Genomic DNA, 10,014 nt, shown 5'->3' with positions numbered 1-10,014 from the left:
GACTGCCCAACATGCTTTGGGAGCCAGTGAAGCGGGAGCTAGCGGGGCGGGAGCCAGGTGGGCGGGGTGAAGTGTCTGGCTACGGGAGCCACGCCGGGACAAAATGCCCGAGGGACGTACGCGAACCCGAGGCAATGTCAGCCCCGCGCCGCAACCGCGTCACCTCGGTTGCTAGGGGCTCCGCGGAGTTCCGGCCTTGGCGGCAACGGGTGGCAGGTGTCCAAGGAGCCTCAAGGTTCTCTCTTTTTTATTTTTTTGAGACAAGGTCTCGCTCTTTCGCCCAGCCCGGAGTGCAGTGGCGCAATCTCGGCTCACTGCAAGCTCCGCCTCCCGGGTTCACGCCATTCTCCTGCCTCAGCCCCCAGTGTAGCTGGGACTACAGGCGCCCGCCACTGCGCCCGGCTAATTTTTTGTATTTCTAGTAGAGACAGGGTTTCACCGTGTTAACCAGGATGGTCTCGATCTCCTGACCTCGTGATCCGCCCACCTCGGCCTCCCAAAGTGCTGGGATTACAGGCGTGAGCCACCGCGCCCGACCATAGCCCCAAGGTTCTCGACCCGTGCGGCGGGGCGTCCTGCGGTGAGTCCAGGACGCAGAGAAGAGTCTCGCGGGAGCCTCACCCGAGGCGGCACCGGCGCCCGGGCAAGTCGAGCCCTTCTGCGGTGAGTCCGCGCCCTGGGGTCGCTGCGCCAAGAGCCCAGGAGAGGCGCCTCCGCTCCTCGAAGTCTCAGCAGCCCGCATGGCCGTACGGCTCCCCACAGAGGGTGCCGGGGCCTCCCGCCCAAGACCCCGGGGCGGCCCCTTCCCGCGTGGCGCGGCCAGCGAGGTCCTTTTGCGGGACGTGGACGGGGCCGGGGTGCCAGGGCAGGCGCCGCCCCGGAGCCCACGGTCCATGCGCTCCCAGCAGCCCCGACTCTCTCCTTGATGGAACTGGTTGACTTCACGGAATATATGGAGTGACTTTTCCCCCTGGATTGGAAACTATTTTAAGCCTGAATAATGTTAGATACAATGAGTTCTAAATTTCCCTTCAAAGAACCAGTATGTCAGTATGTTCACTCTTTGTCCTGCATTTTAAAGTCTAACTTCCTCGCAGTTTCAGTAAACAAGCTTTTCCACCTGTTCTAGTCAGTAGTTGACATCTGTTGCCTTGGTCACCTGCTCCGTCCTCACTAATCCCGGTCACCTGCTTTGACCTGAGTCACCTTTAGTTACCTGTCCCATAACCATTTTTCCCACCAAACCACTCACCCCGCCACTCTGGCCCATACTCCTGCTCCCTTTAAAATAGCCAGTGGGCACCGGTTTAGACTGTGCATTCTAACCCCAGCCAATAGGGGAACCACACAGCAGTAGGGGCTACCTGCGTCAGGAATAAGAACCCCTTCCCCTCCCTTGTCCAAGCGCTCGCCATTGCTCCATCTATGAGACGTCCCCTTCTATAGAAGTAAATTGTCTAGCTGAGAAAAATTCGAGTTCTACTTCTTTGGCGGCACAGAAAATTTCCATATAACACAGTGAGCCGCGAGATCTCGTCACTGCACTCCACTCTGGGCGACTGAGTGAGACTCTGTCTAAAGAAAAAAAAAAAAGCCAGAAAATGCCAGCCAGACACGGTGGCTCACACCCGTAATTCCAGCACTTTGGGAAGCCGAGGTGGGCAGATCACCTGAAAACAGGAGTTTGAGACCAGCCTGGCCAACACGGTGAAACCCGTCTCTGTCAAAAACACAAAAATTAACCTTAGACAAGAAAAAGAAAAGTCATCCAAACTGAAAAGGGAGAGGTAAAATCACCTGTTCTCAGATGATATAATCTTATATGTAGAAAATCCTAGAATCCTGCTGGGCGAGGGTGGTGGCTCACGCCTGTAATCCCAGCACTTTGGGAGGCCAAGGTGGGCAGATCACAAAGTCAGGGGATCAAGACCATCTTGGCTAATATGGTGAAACCTCATCTCTACTAAAAATACAGGAAATTAGCTGCACGTGGTGGCGGGCGCCTGTAGTCCCAGCTACTCAGGAGGCTAAGGCAGGAGAATGGCGTGAACCCAGGAGGCAGAGCTTGCAGTGAGCCGAGACTGTGCCACTGCACTCCAGCCTGGGTGACACAGCGAGAGTCCATATCAAAGAAAAAAAAAAGAAAAAGAAAATCCTAGAATCCATATTGGAAAAAACAACCCCGTGACATCAGCAAAGTTACAGGAAACAAAATCAACAGCACAAACAGCTGCAATTCTACATACTAACAATGAAAAATCTGAAAGGGAAATTATGAAACCATTTCCATTTACAATAGCATCCGAAAGAATAAAATACCTGGAAATTCACTTAACCAAGAAGGTGAAAGACCTGTACAATGAAAACTGGCCGGGCGTGGTGGCCCACGCCAGTAATCCCAGCACTTTGGGAGCCAGAGGCAGGCGGGTAACATCATGAGTTTGGGACCATCCTGGCCAACAACTGCACTCCAACCTGGGTGACAGAGTGAGACTCCATCTCAAGAAAAAAAAAAAAAAAAAAAAAACCAGACAACATTGCTAAGAGACGTCAAGGCAATATAGAGACCGGATGCAATCCCTGTAAAAACCCGAATTATTTTTTACTAAAACTGATGTGGAATCTCTAGGGATCTTGAATTGCCAAAGGAAGAAAAACCAACTTTTTATTTTATTTTATTTTTTATTGCGAGGGAGTCTCACTCTGTCGTCCAGGCTGCAGTACAGTGACACAATCTCAGGTCACTGCAACCTCCACCTGCTGGGTTCAAGTGATTCTCATGCCTCTCAGCCTCCCAAGTAGCTAGGATTACAGGCACACACCACCATGCCTGGCTGATTTTTGTATTTTTAGTAGAGACAGTGTTTCACCATTTAGGCCAGGCTGGTGTCGAACTCCTGACCTCAGGTGCTCCACACACCTTGGCATCCCAGAGTGCCAGGATTACAGGCGTGAGCCACTGCGTGTGGGCGGTAAGCCATCCAGGTGCTGAGGCAAGAGGCCGAGGGCACGAGCTGTTCCAGTGTAATAAAATATATAAAATAAGATTGTTATACTAAATATAGATCTTAGATATGATTATATATGAATATCATTAATCATTAGTTTGTAGCAATTACTCTTTATTCCAATATTACAATAATCCTCACCCTACAATCATAACCTAGGAAAAACCAGGCCATACAGAGATGGGAGCTGAGGGGACATGGTGAGAAGTGACCAGAAGACAAGAGTGCGAACCTTCTGTCATGCCCGGACAGGGCCACCAGAAGGCTCCTTGGTCTAGTGGTGACGCCAGCGTCTGGGAAGACGCCCGTTGCTAAGCAGACCGTGGTCTAGCGGTAGTGTCAGTGCCAAGGAAAAACACCCGCTACTTAGCGGACCGGGAAAGAGAGTCTTCCTTTCCCCGGGGGAGTTTAGAGAAGACTCTGCTCCTCCACCTCTTGTGGAGGGCCTGACATCAGTCAGGTCTGCCCACAGTTATCCGGAGGCCTAACCGTCTCCCTGTGATGCTGTGCTTCAATGGTCACGCTCCTAGTCCACCTTCATGTTCCATCTTGTACACCTGGCTCTGCCTTCTAGATAGCAGTAGCAAAATTAGTGAAAGTACTAAAAGTCTCTGGTAAGCAGAAATAATGGCGTAAGCTGTCACTTGCTCTCTCTGTCCCTCCCTCTCTCTGCCTCAGCTTCCAGGCAGGGAAGGGCCCCCCTGTCCAGTGGACACGTGACCCACGTGACCTTACCTATCATTGGAGATGTCTCACACTCCTTAGCCTGCCCCTTTGTCTTGTATCCAATAAATATCAGCGCAGCCTGGCATTCGGGGCCACTACCGGTCTCCACATCTTGGTGGTAGTGGTCCCCCGGGCCCAGCTGTCTTTTCTTTTATCTCTTTGTCTTGTGTCTTTACTTCTACGCTCTCTCGTCTCCGCACACCAGGAGAAAACCCATCAATCCTGTGGGGCTGGACCCTACAGTGCACCTGGCACACACACACACACAAAAACTGCTAAAGGACAAAGTTGGCACTGGGCGCAGTGGCTCACCACCACCGCTGTGAGCAGAGCGGGATGAGCATCCTTGTAAGGGACACCAGAGTGAGAGCTCAGTCACTCTCTCTGCCACATGAGAACCCAGCAAAGAACACTCCACAGGGAGGGATCGAGCTGACACCCTGACCTTGGGCCTCTAGCCTTCAGAGCTGTGGGCACACATGCCCCAGTGGTTATGGCAGGCCCAGCAGGTGACCACACTCCTGTTCTCTCCTTTTTTTTTTTTTTTTGAGACAGAGTTTCCCTCTTGTTGCTCAGGCTTCAGTGCAATGGTGTGGTCTTGGCTCACCGCAACCTCTGCCTCCCAGGTTCAAGTAATTCTCCTGCCTCAGCCTCCTGAGTAGCTGGGATTACAGGCACCTGCCACCATGCCTGGCTGATTTTGTATTTTTAGTAGAGATGGGGTTTCTCCATGTTAGTCAGGCTGGTCTCAAACTCCCAACCTCAGGTGATTCGCCCACCTTGGCCTCCCAAAGAGCTGAGATTACAGGTGTGAGCCACCGCACCTGGCCTTGCCAATTAAATTTTTAAGCTACAATGTCCACAACAGGCAACATGTGAACCCTGCCTGTGAGCTCAGGACTGAAGGTGATGGGCCAGGTGCCGTGGCTCACGCCTGTAATCACAAAATTTTGGGAGGCCGAGGCAGGTAGATCCTTTGAAGTCAGGAGTTCAAGACCAGCCTGGCCTACATGGTGAACCCCTGTCTCTACTAAAAACCCAAAAATTAGCCGGGTATGGTGGTCGGTGCCTGTAATCCCAGCTACTCGGAAGGCTGAGGCAGGAGAATCACTTGAACCTGGGAGGCAGAGGTTGCAGTGAGCCGAGAATGCACCACGACACTCAAGCCTGGGCAACAGCACAAGACTCCGTTTCAAAATAAATACATAAAATTAAATAAAATAAAATACAGGCCGGGCGTGGTGGCTCACGCTTGTAATCCCAGCACTTTGGGAGGCCGAGGCGGGTGGATCACGAGGTCAGGAGATCGAGACCACGGTGAAACCCTGTCTCTACTAAAAATACAAAGAATTAGCCGGGCGTGGTGGCGGGCGCCTGTAGTCCCAGCTACTCTGAGAGGCTGAGGCAGGAGAATGGTGTGAACCCGGGAGGCAGAGCTTGCAGTGAGCCGAGATCGCGCCACTGCACTCCAGCCTGGGTGACAGAGCGAGACTCTGTCTCAAAAAAAAAACAAAAAACAAAAAAGAGATCGAGACCATCCTGGCTAACACAGTGAAACCCCGTCTCTATTAAAAACATAAAAAAATTAGCCGGGCGTGGCGGCGGGCACCTGCAGTCCCAGCTACTCAGGAGGCTGAGGCAGGAGAATTGCTTGAACCTGGGAGGCAGAGCTTGCAGTGAGCCGAGATCGCGCCATTGTACTCCAGCCTGGGTGACAGAGCAAGACTCCGTCTCAAAAAAAAAAAAAAAAAATTAGCTGGGCATAGTGGCGAGCACCTGTAATCCTAACTACTCAGGATGCTGAGGCAGGAGAATCGCTTAAACTCAGGAGGTGGAGGTTGCAGTGAGCTGAGATCACGCCATTGCACTCCAGCCTGGGCAACAGAGTAAGACTCCGTCTCAAAAAATAAAAAATAAAAAAATAGAGTTAAGAAGGTTTCCTAATAATTGGTCTGCTCAAGCACCTGAGCTGTCTGCACTCGGCCAAGCCTTAAAGTACTTACACAACCAGGAAGGAACCATCTATATCAATTCTAAGTATGCATTTTAAGTGGCATTTTTTTTTTCTTTTTCTTTTTTTTTTTTTTTTTCTTTTTTTATGAGAGGAGTCTCACTCTGTCGCCCAGGCTGGAATTCAGTGCCACAATCTCAGCTCACTGCGACCTCCACCTCCCGGGTTCAAGCGAGTCTCCTGCCTTAGCCTCCCGAGCAGCTGGGATGACAGGCACCCACCACCATGCCGGCTAATTTTTTTGTATTTTTAGTAGAGACGGGGTTTCACCATGTTAGCCAGGATGGTCTCGATCTCCTGACCTCATGATCCACCTGCTGCGGCCTCCCAAAGTGCTGGGATTACAGGCATGAGCCACTGCGCCCAGCCTGAAGTCTAATATAATATAATATATATATTAGACTGAATGAAGTCTTATTAATAGCAAAGGATAATTAAAATCCCAAACTCGCAAGGTTTTCAACAAAAGTAAAGTTTGCCGTAAGTTATCTGTGTAGGCCAGGTGCGGTAGCTCATGCCTGTAATCCCAGCACTTTGGGAGGCCGAGGTGGGTGGATTGCCTGAGCTCAGGACTTCGCGACCAGCCTTGGCAACACGGTGAAACCTCGTCTCTACTAAAATACAAAAAATTAGCCGGGCGTGTCAGCCTGTGCCTGTAGTCCCAGCTACTTGGGAGGTTGAGGCAGGAGAATGGCTTGAACCCGGGAGGCAGAGTTTGCAGTGAGGCAAGATCATGCCACTGGACTCCAGCCTGGGCAACAGAGCAAGACTCTGTCTCAAAAAGAAGAAGAAAAAAAGGCAGGGCATGGTGGCTCATACCTGTAATCTCAGCACTTTGGGAGGCTGAGGTGGGCAGATACCTGAGGTCGGGAGTTCGAGAACAGCCTGACCAACCTGGAGAAACCCCATCTCTACTAAAAATACAAAAAGGAGCTGGGCGTGGTGGCCGGCGCCTGTAATCCCAGCTACTTGGGAGGCTGAGGCAGAAGAATGGCTTGAACCCAGGAGGCGGAGGTTGCAGTAAGCCGAGATCGAGTCACTGCACTCCAGCCCGGGCAACAGAGCGAGACAGTGTCTCAAAAAAAAAAAAAAAAAAAAAAAAACCTATTCCAGGCCGGGCGCGGTGGCTCACGCCTGTAATCCCAGCACTTTGGGAGGCCGAGGTGGGCGGATCACAAAGACAGGAGATCAAGACCATCCTGGCCAACACGGTGAAACCCCACCTGTACTAAAAATACAAAAACTTAGCCGGGCGTGGTGGCATGCACTTGTAGTCCCAGCTACTCGGGAGGCTGAGGCAGGAGAATGGTGTGAACCCGGGAGGCAGAGCCTGCAGTGAGCTGAGATCACGCCACTGCACTCCAGCCTGGGTGACAGAGCGAGACTCTGTCTCAAAAAAAAAAAAAAAAAAAAAAAAAGCTATTCCAAACATTAGACATTAAATAAGAATACAATAATCCTTGGCACCCACCCTCATCAGGGAAAGTAGAAAGAATGAATCAGACTTTAAAGAACCACTTAACCTGGCCGGGTGTGGTGGCTCATGCCTGTAATCCCAGCACTTTGTGAGGCCTAGGCGGGAGGATCACAAGGTCAAGAGATCGAGACCACCCTGGCTAACATGGTAAAACCTCTTTCTACCAAAAACACAAAAATTAGCTGGACACGATGGCATACACCTGTAATCCCAGCTACTCGGGAGGCTGAGGCAGGAGAATGGCATGAACCTGGGAGGCGGAGGTTGCAATGAGCCAGGATTATGCCACTGCACTCCAGCCTGGGTGACAGAGCAAGACTCCATTTCAAAAAAAAAAAAATAGACAATCGGATTTAGACTGCGTTCTAACCTTAGCCAACAGGGGAACCATGGCCGGGAGTGGTGGCTCATGCATGTAATCCCAGCACTTTGGGAGGCTGAGGCGGGCAGATCACGAGGTCAGGAGATCAAGACCATCCTGGCTAATGTGGTGAAACCCCGTCTCTACTAAAAATACAAAAAAAAAAAAAAAAAAAATTAGCCCGGGCGTGGTGGCAGGCGCCTGTAATCCCAGCTACTCAGGAGGCTGAGGCAGGAGAATGGCATGAACCTGGGAGGTGGAGCTTGCAGTGAGCTGAGATAATGCCACTGCACTCCAGCCTAGGCGACAGCGTGAGACTCCGTCTCAATAAATAAATAAATAAATAAAACAGAGGAACCGCACAGCAGTAGGGGCTACCTGCATCAGGCATAAGAACTCCTTCCCCTCCCTTGTCCAGGCGCTCGCCATTGCTCCATCTATGAGATGCCACCTTCTATAGAAGTAAATTTCGCAGCTGAGAAAAGTTTACATGCGAGTCCTACTTCTTTTGCGACACCGAAAATTTACATAAAACAGTGAGCCGCCAAGATCTCGCCACTGCACTCCAGCCTGGGTGACAGAGTGAGACTCCGTCTGAAAAAAACAAACAAACAGGCCAGGCGCAGTGCCACAGGCCTGCAATACCAACACTTTGGGAGGCCGAGGCAGGAGGATCGCTTGAGCCCAGGAGTTGGAGACCAGCCTGGGCAGCAAAGAGAGACCCCGTCTCTACCAAACAATAGGAGAGGAGAAAAACCAAATGAGTTCCCCAGCCATAACCAGACGCCCTCTGACCCCATCACCCCCCCGGCATGGCCATCATCAAGGGTTTGGTTTTTATTTTTTAATTATTTTGAGACAGGGTCTCGCTCTGTCACCCAGGCTGGAGTGCAGTGGTGCGATCTTGGCTGTCACCTCTGCCTCCCATGCTCAGGCGACCCTCCTAGCTAAGCCAACAAGCTGGGACCACAGGCACATGCCACCAGGCACTGCTAACTTTTATTTTATTTGAGATGGAGTTTCACTCTTGTTGCCCAGGCTGGAGTGCAATGGCGGGGTCTTGGCTCACTGCTACCTCTGCCTCCTGGGTTCCAGTGATTCTCCTGCCTTGGCCTCCCGAGTACCTAGGATTACAGGCACCTGCAACCACGCCCAGCTAATTTTTGTATTTTTAGTATTGACGGGGTTTCACCATTTAGCCGGGCTGGTCTCGGTTGATCCACCAGCCTCAGCCTCCCAAAGTGCTGGGATTACAGGTGCGAGCCACGGCACATGGATTTTTCTTTTGTATTTTTTGTAGAGATGGGGTTTCACCATGTTGGCCACGCTGTTCTCAAACTCATAAGCTCAGGAGATCCACCCACCCAGGCCTCACAAAGTGTTAGGATTCCAGGGCTGAGCCGCTGTGCTAGGCTCCATCAAGGCCTTTGTGTTTGTTTTTGAAACAGTTCTGTTGCCGAGGCCAGAGTGCAGTGGTGCAATCTCAGCTCACTGCGACCTCCGCCTCCCGGGTTCAAGCGAGTCTCCTGCCTTAGACTCCCGAGCAGCTGGGATTACAGGCACCCACCACCATGCCGGCTAATTTTTTTGTATTTTTAGTAGAGATGGGGTTTCGCCATGTTAGCCAGGTTGGTCTTGAACTCCTGACCTCGTGATTCACCTGCCTCGGTCTCCCAAAGTGCTGGGATTACAGGCGTGAGCCACCGCGCCCGGCCTAATTTGGCTTAATTTTAAATACAAAGTATTGATTGCTGGTTTAAGATTTAGGCAATTCCTTTAAAGAGGAATTGAGGCCAGGCTTGGTGGCTCATCCTGTAGAGGTGGGAGGATCTCTTGAGGCCAAGAGTTGGAGACCAGCCTGGGCAATGGAGCAAGACTCCGTCTCTACGACCAATTTTTACCATTAGCGGGCGTGGTGGTGCACGCCTCTGGGGCTAATTAGGGCCTAGTAAGGTATGGCTACTGGACAGGCTGAGGCAGGAGGATCACTTGAGCCCGGGAGGTCGAGGCTGCAGTGAGCTATAATCACACCACTGCACTCCAGCCTGGGCTCACAGTAAGAACCCATCTCTAAAAGGAAAAAGAGAGAAATGGAGAGAACGAGCAGAGGCAGAGAGAGAAATGGAGAGAGCCAGCAGAGGTTGACCGCCTCCCTCCAAGCACTGTAGCTCCGAGGGGTCCGCTCTCCGATGGACCCGCTGCATGCCCAGGCTCCTCTTCTGTTTCCTACTTCAACCAACACCCCACACCCTTCCTAAGGACACAAAGTTCAGAAAGCATTTTATGTTTCATCGACCAACATGAGGCTCTGCGCCATCGCACTGTGCTGTTTTGCTGCTGCGATTCCCCCGACCACCCCTGCACCCCGCCCTGCCCCCCAAAGCAAAGGTTTCCTGTCTGAGAGAGTCCTCCAGCAGTGAGGACCTGGAGG

This window comes from Nomascus leucogenys, chromosome 24, assembly GCF_006542625.1.
Source record: "Nomascus leucogenys isolate Asia chromosome 24, Asia_NLE_v1, whole genome shotgun sequence".
In the NCBI taxonomy this organism is placed as follows: Eukaryota; Metazoa; Chordata; class Mammalia; order Primates; family Hylobatidae; genus Nomascus; species Nomascus leucogenys.
This window is presented reverse-complemented; position numbering follows the sequence as displayed.